Genomic DNA, 17489 nt, shown 5'->3' with positions numbered 1-17489 from the left:
TGGCCACCTTCAACTACCTGAAGTGGGGTTCCAAAGGATGGAGTTAGACTATTCTCAGTGGTGGTAAATGACAGAACAAGGAGCAATGATCTCAAGTTACAGCAAGGGACATTTAGGTTAGCTATTATGAAGAACTTTCTCACTAGGAGGGTAGTCAAGTACTGAATCAGGTTACCCAGAGAAGCTGTGGAATCTCCATCCTTGGAGGTTTTTAAGACCTGGCTAGACAAAGCATTGGCTGGGATGATCTAGTTGGGGATGGTCCGGTCCTGCTTTGAGCAGGGGGTTGGTCCCTAGATGACCTCCCGAGGTCCCTTTCAACCCTAATTTTCTATGATTATATGATTCAATGTTTCTACAGCCACAACAAAACCAGAAAAATCTCTTTGTAAAATTAGCTTGAGTCTTTAATGAAATACAATTGGTATTTCAGTTCTCTCTCTTATCAGGTTTTGTTTTAGAATACTTTCTTTTCCTTCCCTTGGCAGAGAATCCCCGTTTCTTCCCTGATTGGCAAGCAGCACCATTCTAATGGGGCAGGGTTGGATGGGACTCTCTTTGGAGATTGTCTCTTCAATTGCTTAGCTGTATGGAAAAAATAGTTGGAAAACTGTAAGGCGGTGATTACTAGCCAGGGTGTGGCAGCACCCTGTGGTGCCGACAGATCCTTCTAAGGGTTCTGTGGGATACCACACAATATTAGCACTACTACAACCACCTACACATAATTCAAGAGATAACTCCAGAGATTTCAAATAGGAATCAAAAGTGTCAAAAACATTCTGCCCTCTTGTAGTCTGAGTTCTTTGCAAGAGAAGAATTACTCCATATTTTTTCCTAGGAAAAAAAATTAGTAAAAGCTAAGAGCTTGCATTTTCTGAGGGATTCTTTGAGTCTAAAAAACAATGAGAACCTCTGGTTTGTGGCATTCCCATTGTCTTTTACAAAGTGACTAAGAGCCAGGTCTCTAAAGCCATGGAAAATAAAAAGGACAACATTAGAAAAACAAACAACAACGACATCCTAGTTGAATTTCAAGACAAAACATTGACACAATTCTACCTAATAACACATTTTACCATAACAGAACAAGTCCTATATTGACTAAAATATTAATTATATTTTTTACACTAAAATAAATGCAATGAAATAAAAACAGTTTTAAAATGTTTGATTGAAAGAATTAGATTTGTCTAGAAACTTGGTAGGTTTTTCTTCATAAGATAGTATTAAGGGTGCGAAACATGCTAATATGTAAAAATGAGAGATTCTGACAGACGTTAGTATCTAGAAAATCCTAATTTAATGAGGAAGAGATGTGGTGATGGCTAGCCAGAAGAATTCCTCTGATTTATAGTTGTTCCTTTAATTTGTTGGTTAATAAAATGCAAATGTTTTATGGAGAATGTTCCATTTCAAAGGTGTGATAGAACTCTGCTGGGCTGCTGAAGAGGCAGAGTGTGTCAGAGCTCCCAAGATCTGTGGCAGCCTGCCATACATGTTGCCCTGGAACTGGGATTACCTCCTGTGTCACATCATGGAGAAATCCAAAATGCTGGTCTCTCCTTCTGAATTGAAAAAAAAAAAGAATCAATTTCTCCATAAACTGGAATTCCCATTCTTTAGAGCACAAGCTGTCCTCCTTAATGATGAAGAATCCTGCCAGCATAACATAAAATGCTCCTTGCTAGGCAGTTCAGCATTTCTTCTTTTTAGGCTTAGTTTATGATCATTTGTTTTTACTGTCAAAGAATACTGTTTGAAACGCTCAAGCCATAAAGTTCCTGCCTCAGTAGTTCAACTACTTCTACATCTGCTTTAAATCTTCATGAATTAGTTAATGGGAAGGAAAGCAGTCTTCCACAGCAACCACAAGGAAAGCAGTGATTCCAAGTGCAGTGTTCAGTAATCACTTGTGTCAAACTGTTTGCCAACAGTGAGAAGATCCTGGAAGAATTCTCACCTATCTGTGAACTCAAGGCCAAATTCTCATCTCAGATACACATACAAATTCACTTAGCCTCTCTGGGCAGAATTTAAATTGCAGTTATGTCAGAGCTTTCCTTTTCTCTCCCAGTGTGATACCTCAGTCTTACAATGATACAGCTGAAGGTTACATGACTTATATTCCTCATTGAAACAGGCAAACCTGTAATCAGGATTATGGAATTTTGTCCCATAAGTCTGATCGGCAAGTGCTTTCTGAAATTTGGTAGACAACGTTATTTGGGTAGATGTGATATCTTTTATTAAACCAACTAAATAGCTGGGAAAAATTGGTCTCTGCAAACTTTTGGGTACAAACACCCTTCTTCAGGCAAAGGAAGAGTCTGGAATTTGGAAAATTTATGAAATACTGGATTAGATTTTTTTTTAAACAATATGTTAAATAGACACTTGCTTAAGATGGTTGGATAGGCCTGGCCCTACTTAACTATAATTCTCTATTTCCAGATCCTTACCTGCAATAAGCAAATACACTTCCTGTAAAGCAAATAGAGCTGCATTAATTTACACTAGCTGAAGATCTGGCCCAATGCTTTTTTAAATACCTTGCTAATAATATTAGCTCTCGTATGATGCATCACACTAATGCCACTAAGCTTATTGACAACACACATGTTCACTCTCCAAAAAAGTTTTGTTTTGGTTTTTTTAGTACAATGAGGGCCAATGCACTTGAGAAACTGCATTTGGGTCTCTGCAACAAAATTCAGCCCATGAACTGCAGCCACAATGATTAACAAGGAGTTTCCAGAAGTTAATATACCAGGCAAAAGGGTGGCTCCTTGGGAGGTTGAGCAGTGGAGAGTGGAAGTTAAAATGACTTGTGCACCACTGAGCTGGAACATTCTGCAGCTGGGTCATTGATCTGCACTATTCTGGCAGGGCACCACTTTTGTATTGTTAATTTTCAATGACATAAAGGCTTGTATTAATACAGGAAACAGAATGAAAGGGCCAGAGAACTGAAGGGAAGACAAAGGAGAGGCCAACCCAAATATGGAGAATTCCACAAGCTGTGCCACAAATACAGGAACAAATTCCATCCAGGAACAATAAGAAATTCATTACTTCGTGAATCAAATATACCAGGTCAGATCCTCACTGGGGTAAAGAGATACTGTTCCTTTGAATCTAGTGACTTTATTTACTGATTGACACCTGCTAAGGATATAACTGATGGTTTACATTACCAGTAATGCTATGCATAAGCATTATTCTCCCCTTTGAGGGAAATACTTGTACAAAGTATTTTTTATATAAATATTAAAGTCTAATGCCCACTATCCTGAAATCCTTTTTTATGACCCCTAGTATAATAGTAAGTATGAAAAGGTGCATAAACCTCAAAGAAGTTGTTCATCTATCAGGAAGAAGAATGTTTGTTCTAAAAACAAGGGGGTAATAATTTATTGTTTGGATCCTCTGTAATAAACTTGAAATAATGCCCTTAAATTTCCGAGTTTTACTGTCAGTGAGACAGTCATTAGTTCTTATGACTGAATTCCCACACCATAACATTCATCAGTGTCTCAAAACAGTCCTCCTGTACTTTCCCTAGGGCTCTATTTAGCCAAAGTGCAACTCCCTGGGTCCTCCACACTGGGATCTCAATGACAACACACCAAACTTTGCTATGACTCAAGTCCTGTCAAAAATCTTAAACTCTGGATGGCTGAATACTCCACCACACCACTTCTCCTTTCACTGAAGAGGAACTCATATGACCTCCCCCACTAGATCAACTAGGAAACAGAGCCATCTCTTAATAATATAGTCCAAACAAAATAAGCATGCTGAATTTCATAATGGGGAACTGGTTCTACCAGAATTTCATGAGATCATGGTCTTGGAAGGTTTATGATACAAATAGAGAAATGTGAGGTCCACAAAGAAGCTTGAGTCAGTGACTTCTCAAATGATACCAGGAAACACAAAAGGGCAATTTAAATGAAAATACATTTACCAGAGAAATAAGTTAGTTACAAGACGGGACATTAAGGCTTGAAGACCTGGCACTAATCAAACTAAACAAAAAAGGAAATAAGTCATCTTTCATTAGGGACAATTAGTGAACTTGGCCTGGGAAAGGTCTGGGTCAGTTCCCAGGCTCATTCTAAAGCCGGGGTGAGCAAAACATGGCCTGTGGGCTCGATCCAGTCTGACGGGCAATATCATCTGGCCCTCAGGTGGGTGCCCACCAATTAATAATATCTGGTCTGGCCTGTGCCTGCCCTGCTGTGTTCCACATGGGGCCAAGCCCTGTCCACTCCTGCCGGGGCAACACGCTGCACTCCCACCTTCGCTGGCAGGATGGGCCCAGCCCTAGCCAGCACGCACAGCTTCTGGGTTAGGTTGCTGCTGCTACTGCTGCAACCACCTGGGGAACTGCTCAGCTTCCCCAGCATCCAGTGGCTCCTCCTCCTGTCCCTGCTGTAGCACTCTAGGCAGCAGGCATGGAAGTGGCAGTGGGTAGTGGGGAGTGTGGGGCCCATGCCAGGACTGGCAGGAGCACAGAGCCTGGAGCTGGGGCTGGTGGGAGCACAGGGTCTGTTCTGGGGCTGGGACTGGTGGGAACATGGGGCTGGGTTGAGCTGGAGCAGCAGGAACATAAAGCCTGGGTTGGCAGGAGCATGGGGCCAGCCTGGCTCCATTGCACAGTGTTCCCCATGGCTTATGCACAGCTCCCAGGACTCAGCTAGGGCAGTAGTAAGCAGGGCCAAGCTGGCCTGGCTTCTTTGTATGGAGCTCCCTACCACTCCCTGCTGATTCCCAGGAGTTGCACATGGCAGCAAGGAGTGGGGCCAGGCCACCAGCTCCATCACACGTGACTCCCAGCTGAGTCCCGAGAATTGCATGTGAGCTGCAGGGAACCCCACACAACGGAGCCAGGCTGGCCTGGCTACGCTTCCTGCCACATGCCTCTGCAGGGCTTCACCTGCTGCAGGCTATGAGCACCTTGAGGGCCCACTGCCAGTGGCTGCTGCTGCCATGGGCAGCGGGGGCTGTGCACCAGGGGGAGCATGTGGTATGCACCACATGCATACTCCACACAATAAAATAAGAGTAAGGCTATTTTGAGCTATTATGCCATCATCTCTATATATACTATGCAAATACACATAAAACAGGGCAAAAATATTTTTTGAAATAAAATTAAAATATCATAGTAGATGTTTGATTTTTAGTATATGATTTGTTGGTTTTTTTCCAGTTCCAAAATGGCAACTGCCCCCTCCCCGCCAGCATACTTCCAGGGGCAAGGGGAGGGGCTTCCAGTGGCAAAAGTCAAGAGTTAAGGGTGGGACTTCCAGTCCCAAGATGGTGACCAGGAGGTGGGGCACCCATCAAGCGGCAGAGATACCCTTGCAATCCTCAACAGTTCAGGTAAACTCATTAAGCAACTTTCCGGCTGAAATACTTTAGACCGGGGGTGGGCAATTATTAGAGGCAGTCTCCATTTATGTAAATACCAACCATCTTGATGTAATAGGTGGATATAAAGCAGACAGTTAAGGGGAAGCCTGAGAACATCAGGCAGGGTTAGACAAGACAGAGGAAAGCAGGAATCTTAGCTCAAATGGGCTCAGTGGATTCAGTGGCATATTTGATTAAAAGTCTCAGAGGGAGAAAAGTTAAAGCTAAAACTGTACTAAATGAGTGAGTACGGTATGAATAGACAAACGATTTTGCATTTAATTACCAGCCTTCGCCTTTGCTCACAAATTTATGCGAACCTTAATTTTAAGCTTTTCCAAAATTCAATTGAAAGTTTAAGTTTGAGAATATTGTGTTCAGAGGAAACATAAAATTCACAGTGGCCAGTATCAGTCTTCTAGTCCCTGCAGGTTGCCAAACTCCTGATATAAAACCAAGAATTTCCTGTAAGAAAACAGGAAATACCAGGAAAACAATTATCAAACTAGGTTCATGTTCATCTTTGTTTTGAATTATTATTATTTGGTTTTTTTTAACAGGAATGAAAAACTTGGATCAGAAACCAAAGCTGATGTAACACCAATATTCACCATGTGTGTGTTTTGTCACATTATATTCAATGTTAAGACTGTCCACTCCACTCTAGATAGATACCAGAAGGGGCTCTGAACTTTTTACTACCCAAAAAGCTGTCTTCAGAACACACTGAAATAAAAGAAAGGTTGAATGTCAATGAAGTACACTAACCAAATAAGAACATTTACATGGTATTAAGATCATGATTACTGAAACAACTCCTGTCTGCTATGTTTTTCATTCTGTTTACCCCATCTACAGATTTCCCCCCCATCAGAAAATGTATAGTGTGTGTGTGTGGGGGGGGGAGGGGAGGTTAAAACAAAAATTCAGTTCCAAGATGGCAACCCCCACCACCCACTACAAAGGGTTAAAGCCTAATTACCCATATTAATTTCTTTCTGAAATTTTCAAATGCATAAAAAAGGAGGAGGGTTTCATAAAGTCCTATTGTAACTGTCCTATGGTATCACAAAAGCTAAGGTCACGTTGACCTGCTCTGTTAGAGTACATCATCTACTTAGGAAAAAAGAAAACAAATTGTGTCACATTTTATTCCATCAGCGGTTGTAAATGAAAAGGATATTTTGAGAAACTGAATTAATAATACATTAAAATAACTAGGAAGAAAGGTTGATAATTAAACGTGTTCTGTAATTCAATCCCAGCCTGAACAATGAGTCTCCTCTTTTGGTAATAGTTCTTTTTAATTACAGAAATGACAGTTCTGAGTGGCTCAAACCTTCTCTGTCATCTTCAACCCAGACAAAGCCAATTAAGAAAACACCAAACCAAAAAGGCAGATCATTCATTTTACATCCAGTTTTCCCAACCAAGTCCCTCCAGAGAGCACAGGAAGGCAGAAGCACTTCAGGACTTAACAGTACAGCAATTACAGCAGCCTATAGCCCAGGGCTCCCCAAACATTGTCCACTTAACCCTTTTAGATCAACTGAACCCTTCCTGGAGTATGATACTGCAGTGAAGCTGGCAGAAGGAAGCCGTAAGACGACTACAGCAGCATAAAAGAAGCAATTACTTTTGGACAGTCAAAGAATAAACACTGACAGCAGAGAGACCTGCAGCACTATGTAACAGAACTAGACAGCCTTTAATAAAGGAGCTCTTCTGAAATTTTCTAGCAAGGTGCTCACTGAAAGACCAAGCCAGAATGACTGCCAGTTATATCATTGTGCTGATACATAAAATGAAAGGGGACTCTGCTTAGAATGCCTGAATGCAGGGCCATTTAAACGGAGGGCACTACACTGCCTTCTACCACTTCAGGGTCTGGTCCAAAGGACTTGAAGAGAGAAAAAGCACCTAAGTCCACCCTTGAGGCTCTCCTGGCTGTTCCTTGGTACATTCTGTTATTTAGGTAATCGTTCTGCCTCCTCTTGCAGGCATGTATTAATATCACTGTCTTCAACCCATTATTTGGCAGACAGGTCCAAATTCTTACCAAGCCTTCCCTTTGAAGAGAACCTCCTTTCTGGTAGCTAGCCTCAACTTCATTGCCATTACTAGGCCTAAAAATTAATACCCCAAAGGGATGATGGGAATCCTTTGGGCATTGGGTTTCAAGCTATTATATTCGTGTCATTCTGTCACAGCTAGAAGCTTTTTTAACAACAAAATCTTCAGAGACTAATGGGTCCCAGAGAAGTGCCAGTACATTACAGCCACTGAATCAGCTCTTAGCGAATCCCACATGCTGCCAGTTCTTGCCTGCTTGCTGTGTGGGTGAATGATAGCAGCTGTTTTTCCCCTCTGTGAGTCTTGTGTGCCATTATTAGGTAATTTCTTCAGAGCTCAGAGGCTGCTGTTTCTTCGCACCGTCACAGGTACGGTGAATTGTAAAAGCAACAGGGAGAAGCAGAACAGGGTGTCCTGGGATTGTACAGCTTCACCCCATGCCTTTTATTCAGGGCTGTTTATTATTAGGCACAATTGTGTCTTCACTATTGGACTGAACAGAACCACTCCATTTTTTCCTTTTCCCCCTTCAAGAAAAGGGGCATAGGGAGATACATTATTTTGTTAGGAGGAAGTATATGAACTTACTGTTCTTTTCCAGTGTGCTTTCAGAATGTGGTCTTACTCCATTGATCAGTGAAAGCACGTCCAGAATTCATCTGTAAGAAAGAAGACTATATATGTTTAAAATCCACAAATGAATATTTGCTCTCATTATACAGAAAGGTACTCTGGTTTTTTGGGCCATGAAAATGAGCAGCCCCACACACATAAACAATTGTTTAATGAAGAAAAGGGGGAGAGGACATTGCACTGCCAGGAATGCAGTGGCAGGGTACCAGGATGGATCTGAACGGGGCACAATGGCATGGTCACATCCCACTTTCAGACCACATTGAAGGAGCAGCAGTCCAGAACTATTTTTGAAGTTCCTGAAAAAAGTAAAAATCCCCTTCCTCCCTTTCAGTACTCAGTGGCATGTCTCCTCCCATCCCATTCCCCCCACATCCCCTCCCTGCTCTCTTTAACTGACCTGGGGACAGGGGGAGCTCCAGAGCCCCTCCTGCCCTGCTCCAACTGGGATTGGGCTCAGCCAAGGATGGTGGCCCCAGTGATGGGCACATTGTTCCTTCCTGCCCAGTCCCCCTGAGTGCTGCCTGCCAGGCTAGGGGCAAGTGCAGGAAGGGGGAACCAACCCACCACTGCTTGCTGCCCCTGACTGAACCCAGCCTGCACGCAGCCCTGTGGAGTGGGACAGGAGTGGCTCTGAAGCTCTCCAAGTCAAAAAAGAAATAGTAGGAACAGCAGCAGTGATCAGAGGGGGAGGTGGGGGAGAAAATGGGAGGGAAAAGGGGGGTGCCACTGAGCGCAGAGAGTAAATGAAGGAATGCCAAGAGCATGGGGAGGGGGACAGGCTTCTTACCAGCTTCATGGACTTTAAAAAAGTCCCAGAACCTGCTCCTACACTGTGGTCTTCCTCCCCTAGTCAGGGTTGGGGAGCTGGGAGAGAGGGTGCTGCCACCCCTTCAGATCTAGTCATTTCTCTTGCACCCTTCTTTACAACATTCTGGATTTGCTCATCACACATACTATAATATATTTTGAAATCATATCTTAGTAAAAATCTCCCCTAACCTTTTAATTGAGCCTAGCCCATGATTTTGGAAGCATTGGGTAGTAGTAACCTTTTCTTGCTGCCCACGCATCTTTGAAGATGCTGACACACAGATAAATCAATCAGTCAGTCTTTTAAAAAAAGGTCAGAAATAATCCATTCCAGCTGTGATTTGAGGATAATTATTTGAGTCCAACAAAGGAAAAAGCCTCTTTCCATCAACCCCACAGATATCTGCATGATACAGTCAGATTCCCCACCCTGTTCTTGCCACTGGCAGGGCTGTCAGTGCTAAAATCACCATGACTTCTTGTTTACTGGTCTAAAAGGAATTATGCCACCAAAATATAAACAAGTATTTTTCTCTTTGAAGTGCGACATTATCTGGAATGCATGCCGTTTGGCAGTGCCAGCTGCCAGTGCAGCCCCATTGTGTTTAGAGAGAGGAGGACTGAAGATTTCAAAAGATTTTTTTTAAATAGTTATGACTTTGCCTGAAATCCCACTGGGAGCTTAACCAAGGCAATTTCTTGAAAGACTGGTCTAAATATATCTTTTGGCATTTGATGTAAAGCTTGGTTCATCTCTCTTAGTAATACATGATAGACAACTAAACAATTTTTTAATGGAAACCTACAATGGATCTCATCAACCAAGCTATGTATTACAAATTTGCGCAGAAAAATACATTGATTCTAACACTGTGGTATATTTTACCTACAATTCCCTGATCTTCTATACAATGTAGGTCACATTTTATATGTTTCTTAAGATATGGGTAGTGTAGAGCTGTATCTAAAATAAATAGAAGAATACAGTTGATTATGTGTTAAATATGCAATTCATATTAGAGTCACATGCCACATCCAGCTTACCCATTTAAAATCTAGTCCAGCCATTTAAAACTAAGGAAATATGATCCAGACGAAGTTCAATTGTTGGTATAGCATTTCTTTTTAATTTCACTTAACTAAATATATGACTCCTTTGCATAGTTAAGAAGAATATGATAAAATACATTTAATCTTGGGAGGTTTTTAGTTTTTATTTCAAAACTGTGAGAAATCTCTGAGATTGGAAAACTGAAGAAAGTCGAAGTGGGCTTACAGAGAACCAAAAACAGCCACCAGGCTAGAGTTTCATGGACAAAAAACCCAAACATTATGTAGATTAACAGGAAAATAAGTATTATCTATTGGGTCAAGCTTTCCAGCAAGATAAAATGCCAATAAATGAGTGCTACAGAATTTATTTTCATTAAAGAAGTCTATAGATCAGATGACAGGAATTAAAATGTGTGCCTAGTCTTGGCTTATCTGCAGCTTTTCTGCCATGACACTATAACACACATTTTAAAGTACAGAAAGTACAGAATTATGACATCCAAGCAGATATTCCAGAACTTATATTATACTAGTTGACCACTAAAAGCCAAAAAAAAAAAAGAAGAAAACCAGTAAAAATATCTATGCAAATCAGAAAGATTTAAAAACAGGGAATACTATAATCTTAATCATTGAACTAACATTTCTAAAGTGATTTATGAAGGAAATTAAATGTCCAAGTACAGGTACTCAAAGGAAGCAAACAAAGAACTAAATTTAGAAGGCTGCATCACAGATGGAGTCAAAATTAGACACAAAAGTAAAATATCTAGTTTGCAACAATAATTACTCCCACATTTGCATGATGAGGGTTCTTTGGTAATTTTTTACTAAGCTATTATCTTTTAAAAAAGAAAGTGTACACTAACCAAAGCAAGGGAAATCCAGGCCATCAAGCCTCAAGACAAAACAATTAGGTTGGGATTTGTAGAAGCACTGAATATTGCCCCCAAACTTTTGACCAAATGTGGTTTAGCTGGACTACTACCGATAAACATATTCCAAACTACAAAATATAGATATGATGGTTCTTATTCCCATGCTGTACCCAAACACATGTATAACAAAAGGCTGCTATTCTTTTCTTGCATTTTCTAAAGAGCCTCAATCCCTTATAACTCTTAGCTTTTACATTACAAACCTTCTGGAATCACACGATGCCCTCAGCTCTTAAGAACATGTTAACTTTTCTAGTACACATGCAGCAAGGCTGCAATTGCATGCTGCTCCAATGCATGGTAATTACCGTGCTCCAGCAGACTCGTGTCATGTGTATCGGTGTCCCCACCCTGATAAATAGCAGTGGGGGCACTTTAACTAAAGCTAAGGCAATGAGCTTTAGTTAAAGTGTCCCCACTGCCTTTTTCAGTGTGGGCATGCTGATACATAAGACGTTCTGGGAGCTTTATTTAGAGTGGCTCTCAGGGCCACTCTAAGTAAGGGACCCCATCCCCCTCCCCATATAAACACCTTTTGTTTCCTTGCATGACCTCTATTTGTGGCAGGGGTAATTTGTTTACTTTTTACATTTTTGACACTACACATTTGAGGCAAATGCATGGTTATTCTTGGTTTAACACTGTACTTGTAGTGTTACTGGAGTTTTGAATAGGAAAGAAGCTACTAAGTCTTTAGGACCTGAAGAGAATGGAGTCAGGTCAGGATAGTTAATAAAACTTTCTTCATCCATTCTCTTGACCCTTTTTTTGTGGGCTGTGCGCAAAGATGACTTTATCACTTTCTGAGGAACTATTTGTCTTTGTGAAAGATAAAACGACAACCAAAGGAAAATGTCAATGAATGCTTCAGTGGCACTAATAGGGTAAGAAGAAAGAAAAGAAAATCCATTTACAAGCTCATAATTTTTAAATGTCTATAATTGTCTAATGTTATTTAAACACTAGATATATACACATTCTAAGTTACTAAAATGTTTCCATGCTCTGCCAAATATATTTTTTCAGCATGATTGCCTCTTTCTTTCCCCCCACCATGACAGATTGCATTTAATTGAACAGTTGCCGGTTTAAAACTGTCATTAAAAATGCATATATTCAAATAGTCTTAGTACAGCATACTGCCCTTTCAGTTCACTTCCTTCTTTTATCTGGTTGCAAATATCCTTTTTATTCGGGACCTAATTTATTTAGAAATAATGTGATTCTTACTAAGGCCAAGGACTAGAATTACAAAAACAGGGTAAGCTTGTTAAATTGCTTAATGGTAATGTTTTTTACCGATCTCAAAAATGACCTGGCCTCTCCAAGTCCCTTTACCACTGGACTCGAGGGTGTTTCAAAGAGGTGACTCACTTGAAGTAGAGGAGAAGTTTGGATCCCAGTTATTTGTTTCAAGAGACTTCTAATAGCAAGGTTAAACACTGGAACTAATGCAGGCCATAAAAGAGACAAGGTCCCTCCTTGCACATGAACAGAAAAGGTAGATTTAGTGAAATGGTGTTTTTACAGAAGGAAGAATTGGGATCAAAAGCATATCTGCACTTAATATGAAACACTGATGAGCAGATCTATTCTCTTTCCAGTTTTATACAAATTAAGTTAGTCTTTAAATACAGTAACTTATATCTTATTAACACAATGAGGCAGAGCTATTCACCCATAAGTTTTCAAAAGACAATCCTCTCTACAGGTTAGTAATAAGCTGTGATGGAATCAGCAATGTCTAGTTAGCACTAAGAACTATTTACCATTCCTGAGCCATGGGACAGAATTCGTATATTCATGATGAGTATTTAAAGGAAAAGTTAATAGCAATTTGGGGGCTATTAGAGGAGGTTCAGCCACTATGTAGTGTTAGTGTAAAAACTATATAACTCTACTGACCTTCTAAATGAGTGCACTGTTACTGTCATGCTTTTCAAGTTTTTCTAGAAAGAGCTGGGAGTACTTAAGCAATATGGTTCACAAAGCCTTTTGTTCTCTTGTATTCCTCAGCAAAAGTGCATTAGCCATGAAATGATGAAAGGACTTACTAAGGTATGTTATGGTTCTAAAAACACAGGGCCAGGCCCTCAGTTTTAGTAAGCTGTCATAGCTCCATCCATTTACTTAAATTGAGCTACAATTGTTTAGAGTTGAGAGCCTGACCCATTGTCTGTTAACATGCAGGTGCACAAGTATTTTTGACATTTATATCTTATATATGGATACTTTATTTTGTAACTTTGTGGCCAATGAGAAAAAGGACTAATTATCACCAGTGACAAATGCAAGAAAGAATATGACATTGTTATAGTAGGGTTGGAGTGTTGTTGTAGCTGTGACAATCCAGGATATATGCAAAAAGCAAAGTTTTTTGTGATTTCTTTTCTTGGACCAGCTGAAGAGTTGGGAGAGACGTTAGGAAAACTTTCCGGCACAAAGTGACCTTCAGAAAATGGGCCTGGAAACAAAAAAGTCATACCTTTAATGGAGGCTAACTACCCTGGATTAAATATAGATAACAGTTTCATGACTCACTGTAATCTAACTCATGTCTCTTCTAACCTCTCAGTTCTCCACAGGCAATAGTGATACTCTTTGGAATGCTCTTGTTCTTTTACATAATTAGGTTATACCTGAAAGTATCTCTTCTGATACCTGCTCTTTGCCCCTGGTTTACAACCCTCCTCCCCTCCCTAAATGTCTGTTTTATTTTACATATGGAATAAGGCTGACATCATTTAATCTGGTATTTAATTTAGGCTGCACTTGCTTCTTCCCCAGACCTCAAGAAGAACACTGTGTCCAAAAGCTTGTCTATCATCTCTCTCAACTGTTCAATAAACAATATCACTAAAAACCTTGCTTCTATAATATTGGTAATTTTCAAACATCCAAATGAGTTCTGCACCTTTTACAATTTTTAGGATAAAAAAGCATTTAGAGAAAATAAAATTAATGCTTCATTACTTCTTATATTGCATTGAAGAGGAACCTGGAAAAATACTATACCATCTACCAGGAAGGCTAATTTAATACAAAGTAAAACAATGAAAGAAAATAATTACTAACATACATATTAACTATTCTTTGGAACTATGATGTTATGATCATAATATGGTGTGACTATGTATTAAAATCAAGTGAGTGGAGAGTCCAAGGAAACACCATGATTAAGGTGTATATGTGAAAAAGAAAATGCAAGGATAAGGTAGCCAATTTACTTTCCAGAGCATAACTGAGGGGCATAACAACAATGCAGAGAGATCGGGAAAGTTTAAAGTAAGGGAATATGCAGAATAAGAAAAATCCACAGAAATGGAGGCAGGGTTTGTTCTTTTCTCATGATGTATAACTTGCATGCAAACTATACATCAGTTTAAGGTTACTCTACAGAAAAACAAGCTCCACTTCACCCCCAAATGACTGGAAAGTGTTAATAGAACACACGCATGCCAATACTGCATTCAGTACCCCTTAGCTGGACTCAGGGATTTATAATGGTCTCTTTATTTATTATTTAGTGTATGTGGTTTCAGCATATTGTTTCAGCCATCTTAAGGCAATGTCATCACTAGTGTGAAGAGTTTGAAAGCCACCAGGTAGCATAATAATGAATGCAAGTCAACAATACGAAGACATGGTTTGAACTTGTCCATAAGGCATTTGTTGTCATTGCAAAGGCCCTACTGGTATAGATTTGAGGCACAGTGACCCTGTCCAGTTCAAAAACAGTTGAGAAGTATGTTCTCAACCAGCATGGCCAGTTAAATCCTGGTTGATTGACTATAGGGTCAGAGATGATGTGACAATTGATTGGTGCTTGTACTGACTATTCTTCATGCCACTGATGAAGTAATGACAAGTCAAAGAGTTTGAAAGGGTGGACCAGCTGAGCTACTGGTGTGTGGAATACAGGGGCAATGTTCTGCAACTGAATAATGCAATGCGAGGGCAGATGAACATAGCGTGAGGGCACTGTCATCCCAAGTGGAGCCTGCACGTTTGGCAAATAGGTTATTCCTTGTTTTGATTTTTAAAACAGTTTTCTGGAGCTGTGCTTTATAAGCTAAAGTCCAGTCAAGAGTGACTCCAAGATAAGCTGAGTGGGTTCTGAGAGGTTGAGCATTTAAGGTAATAGTGAGTTCACAATTAGCACTGCATTATGCAGATGGAAAACACTTGAGACAGTCTTTGAGGTATTTGATTTGAGGTACCATTTTAGGCAGTGTTCTGACATCAGTCTCATGTCTCCATCAAGCGTGAGTTCCATATTTGAAAAGTCATGGGCTTAGGATGGAAGGGAGAGGCATCAGTACTGATCTCCTAATGAGACCATTGGCTTGATGATGTCTCCAAGAGCTAGTTCAATTGGCCAGGTAGACTCTAAAGCATTGACCATGTAGTCTAGTTGAACTATTACAAGTTGCCCAATGTGGTCAAATTCCTGATATTTTTGCCAGAAGACAGTCTTAAAAGTGCACAGCACAGCTAAGGTAATATAGACAGTGGAAATTTCGTCATTTATTGTCATTTTGTCATTTCATTGATTATTTGCCTGTTCTTTCCCCTACTCCCCCAGATTATTATTTTCTCCTTTTTCTTTTTTACTAAATGAAATACTTAATATATTGCTATTTTCCATCAGGATAGCATAAGCTACTCAGGTGTCAAGAATTTTGCCAGTAGCTTTGGCAGAAAGATTGTAGTGCATATTTATCTTTATATAAATCATATGAATACACATATTACCCTACTTCCCAGCATTCTAACCTTCATGTGTACACATGTGTTTGCTCTGTTTATGAAAGACAGATAAATACCCAATCTTTTTGCTACTGAAACTCTTGCTAAAACCGGTGTTGTCCCAAGATTTCAGCTCTCAATTGCTTGAGCAGACTATGTAACTGGAAGACCACTATTTCCTATTACCTGTGAAAATTTGGAAGCAAAAAAGATATGACACAAAGAAGGCTGAACAGCAACATCATGTATATACTGTGATAACAGGCTCAATCCATTGCATGTGCAGCTGATCTGCTCAGTAGTTCTCATAATGATATACATTAGCACCAGCTCCTTAAGTAAGATTACTGGTCAAGGACAGATTATTGTGAAACCACTGGTAAGTAGGCTCTATTAGCCTGTCTAGCAAAAGGACTTCACAAAACCAATACTGGTCATATGTGCTATATACATGTTTTTTATGGAGCCAATTAACCTCTTTATTTTAAAACAAGAGCTTTGTAATTGGTGTGTGTGGCAGCTAAACCTTTACAGCAGGTAACTTCAGTAAGGTTGAGTGGAATGAGTTACATTTGCTTCACTTATGCTCCTGAATAATTAAAAGATTAATTGTTTTATTTGCCAAAAATAGATTTGGATGAAAGTTAAGAAACATCCAGTCCTGGATAGTGGATTAATCTAAGCTTCTGTGACCAGAGGGCAGTTCAAATACTTTTGCACTATATCTGTTCTCTCAATTTCATTTTCCTGATCAGTTCAGCCCTACCCCTTGCAACACACCATTAACAGTTAAGTGCAGCAATGTAGCTTAGGGTAATGTGGCTTCAATTTATAGCTGGCATTTAAACTTAGCTTCATGACTGTATGGCCAATAATGTATGTATGTCTTTCATTGAGAAATGCTACCCTTTTTCATTTAAAAGCCAAACAACCAGCCATTTACAGAATGATATTGTTGGCCAGTCTTTTTGAGCTGATTAGAATTAATACCTTTCATCAGGCAAGAGTATAAATGTATTGAACTTGGGGATGGCTAGCATAGCAATATGAAGACACTGCAAAAAAAAAAAATAGATTGCAATCCTACCTTTGCTATTACATAACTTATTGCCACAAATTGATGACCATAGTAGATTCCAATTCATTCCAATATAGTGCATTTACCAGGAAAGAAACAGGGGGGAAAGTTGCACTCAGCAAAGTGTTTTGAATCAAGGAAGATCAGCACGTTAGCACAAGAAGAATTTGGTCTTCAGTTATGTTCCAAGACACCCAGTACAGAATGTTATCCACCCAACCTCCCCAAAAGCCTTTTTACTTTTTGTGGTGCCACAAAAGCTTGCAGAAAAGCAGCAGGAAGCCAAACTGAAATTACTCTCTTTCAGCTGGGGCCATAGTCTCCTTGCATCCAGCCACCTCTCTCAGGCAATAAAGAGAGGATTCCCAGGTCTTATGATCTTTCTTACTGAAACTAAAAATCTGAGGTTTGAAACAGACCCATTTCCATTACTAGCTTAAATGGCTGCTATAGGCCAGGCTTCCCATCATCCACAATGAGAGTAAGTCAAGTGATCTCTTATTTCCCCAAAGCTTCTTTGTTCATTTTTATTTTCTATCACCCCCCCCAACAGTCCTTTGATTTTTCTAGGGAAAAAAACCCTCAATCATTAACAGAGTACAAACAGGAACTTCCCCCACAAGGAATTGGACAAATTAAGCCACTTACTTCCCACCAGGGCAGACAAACCTTTCCTCTTCCTCTTTTTGTCAGACAGCTGTTTAAATGAACCCCAGCTGCAGTCAGGTCTC

General features: G+C 40.0%; 1 long non-coding RNA gene across 1 annotated transcript; it reads right to left on the bottom strand.

Annotated features, from left to right (window-relative positions):
* Window positions 1-1241: 1241 nt before the first annotated feature.
* Window positions 1242-17484, bottom strand: LOC102378940. The gene is made up of 3 exons (XR_323732.2): window positions 17407-17484; window positions 8083-8153; window positions 1242-1568 (listed from the first exon to the last, which is right to left on the bottom strand). It is a non-coding gene; the product is annotated as an uncharacterized LOC102378940 (long non-coding RNA).
* Between the last annotated feature and the right edge of the window lie 5 nt (window positions 17485-17489).

Source organism: Alligator sinensis, unplaced genomic scaffold (assembly GCF_000455745.1).
Source record: "Alligator sinensis unplaced genomic scaffold, ASM45574v1 scaffold486_1, whole genome shotgun sequence".
Classification (NCBI taxonomy): Eukaryota; Metazoa; Chordata; order Crocodylia; family Alligatoridae; genus Alligator; species Alligator sinensis.
Note: the sequence above shows the minus strand (reverse complement) of the source record. Positions and strands in the feature narration are given on the sequence as shown.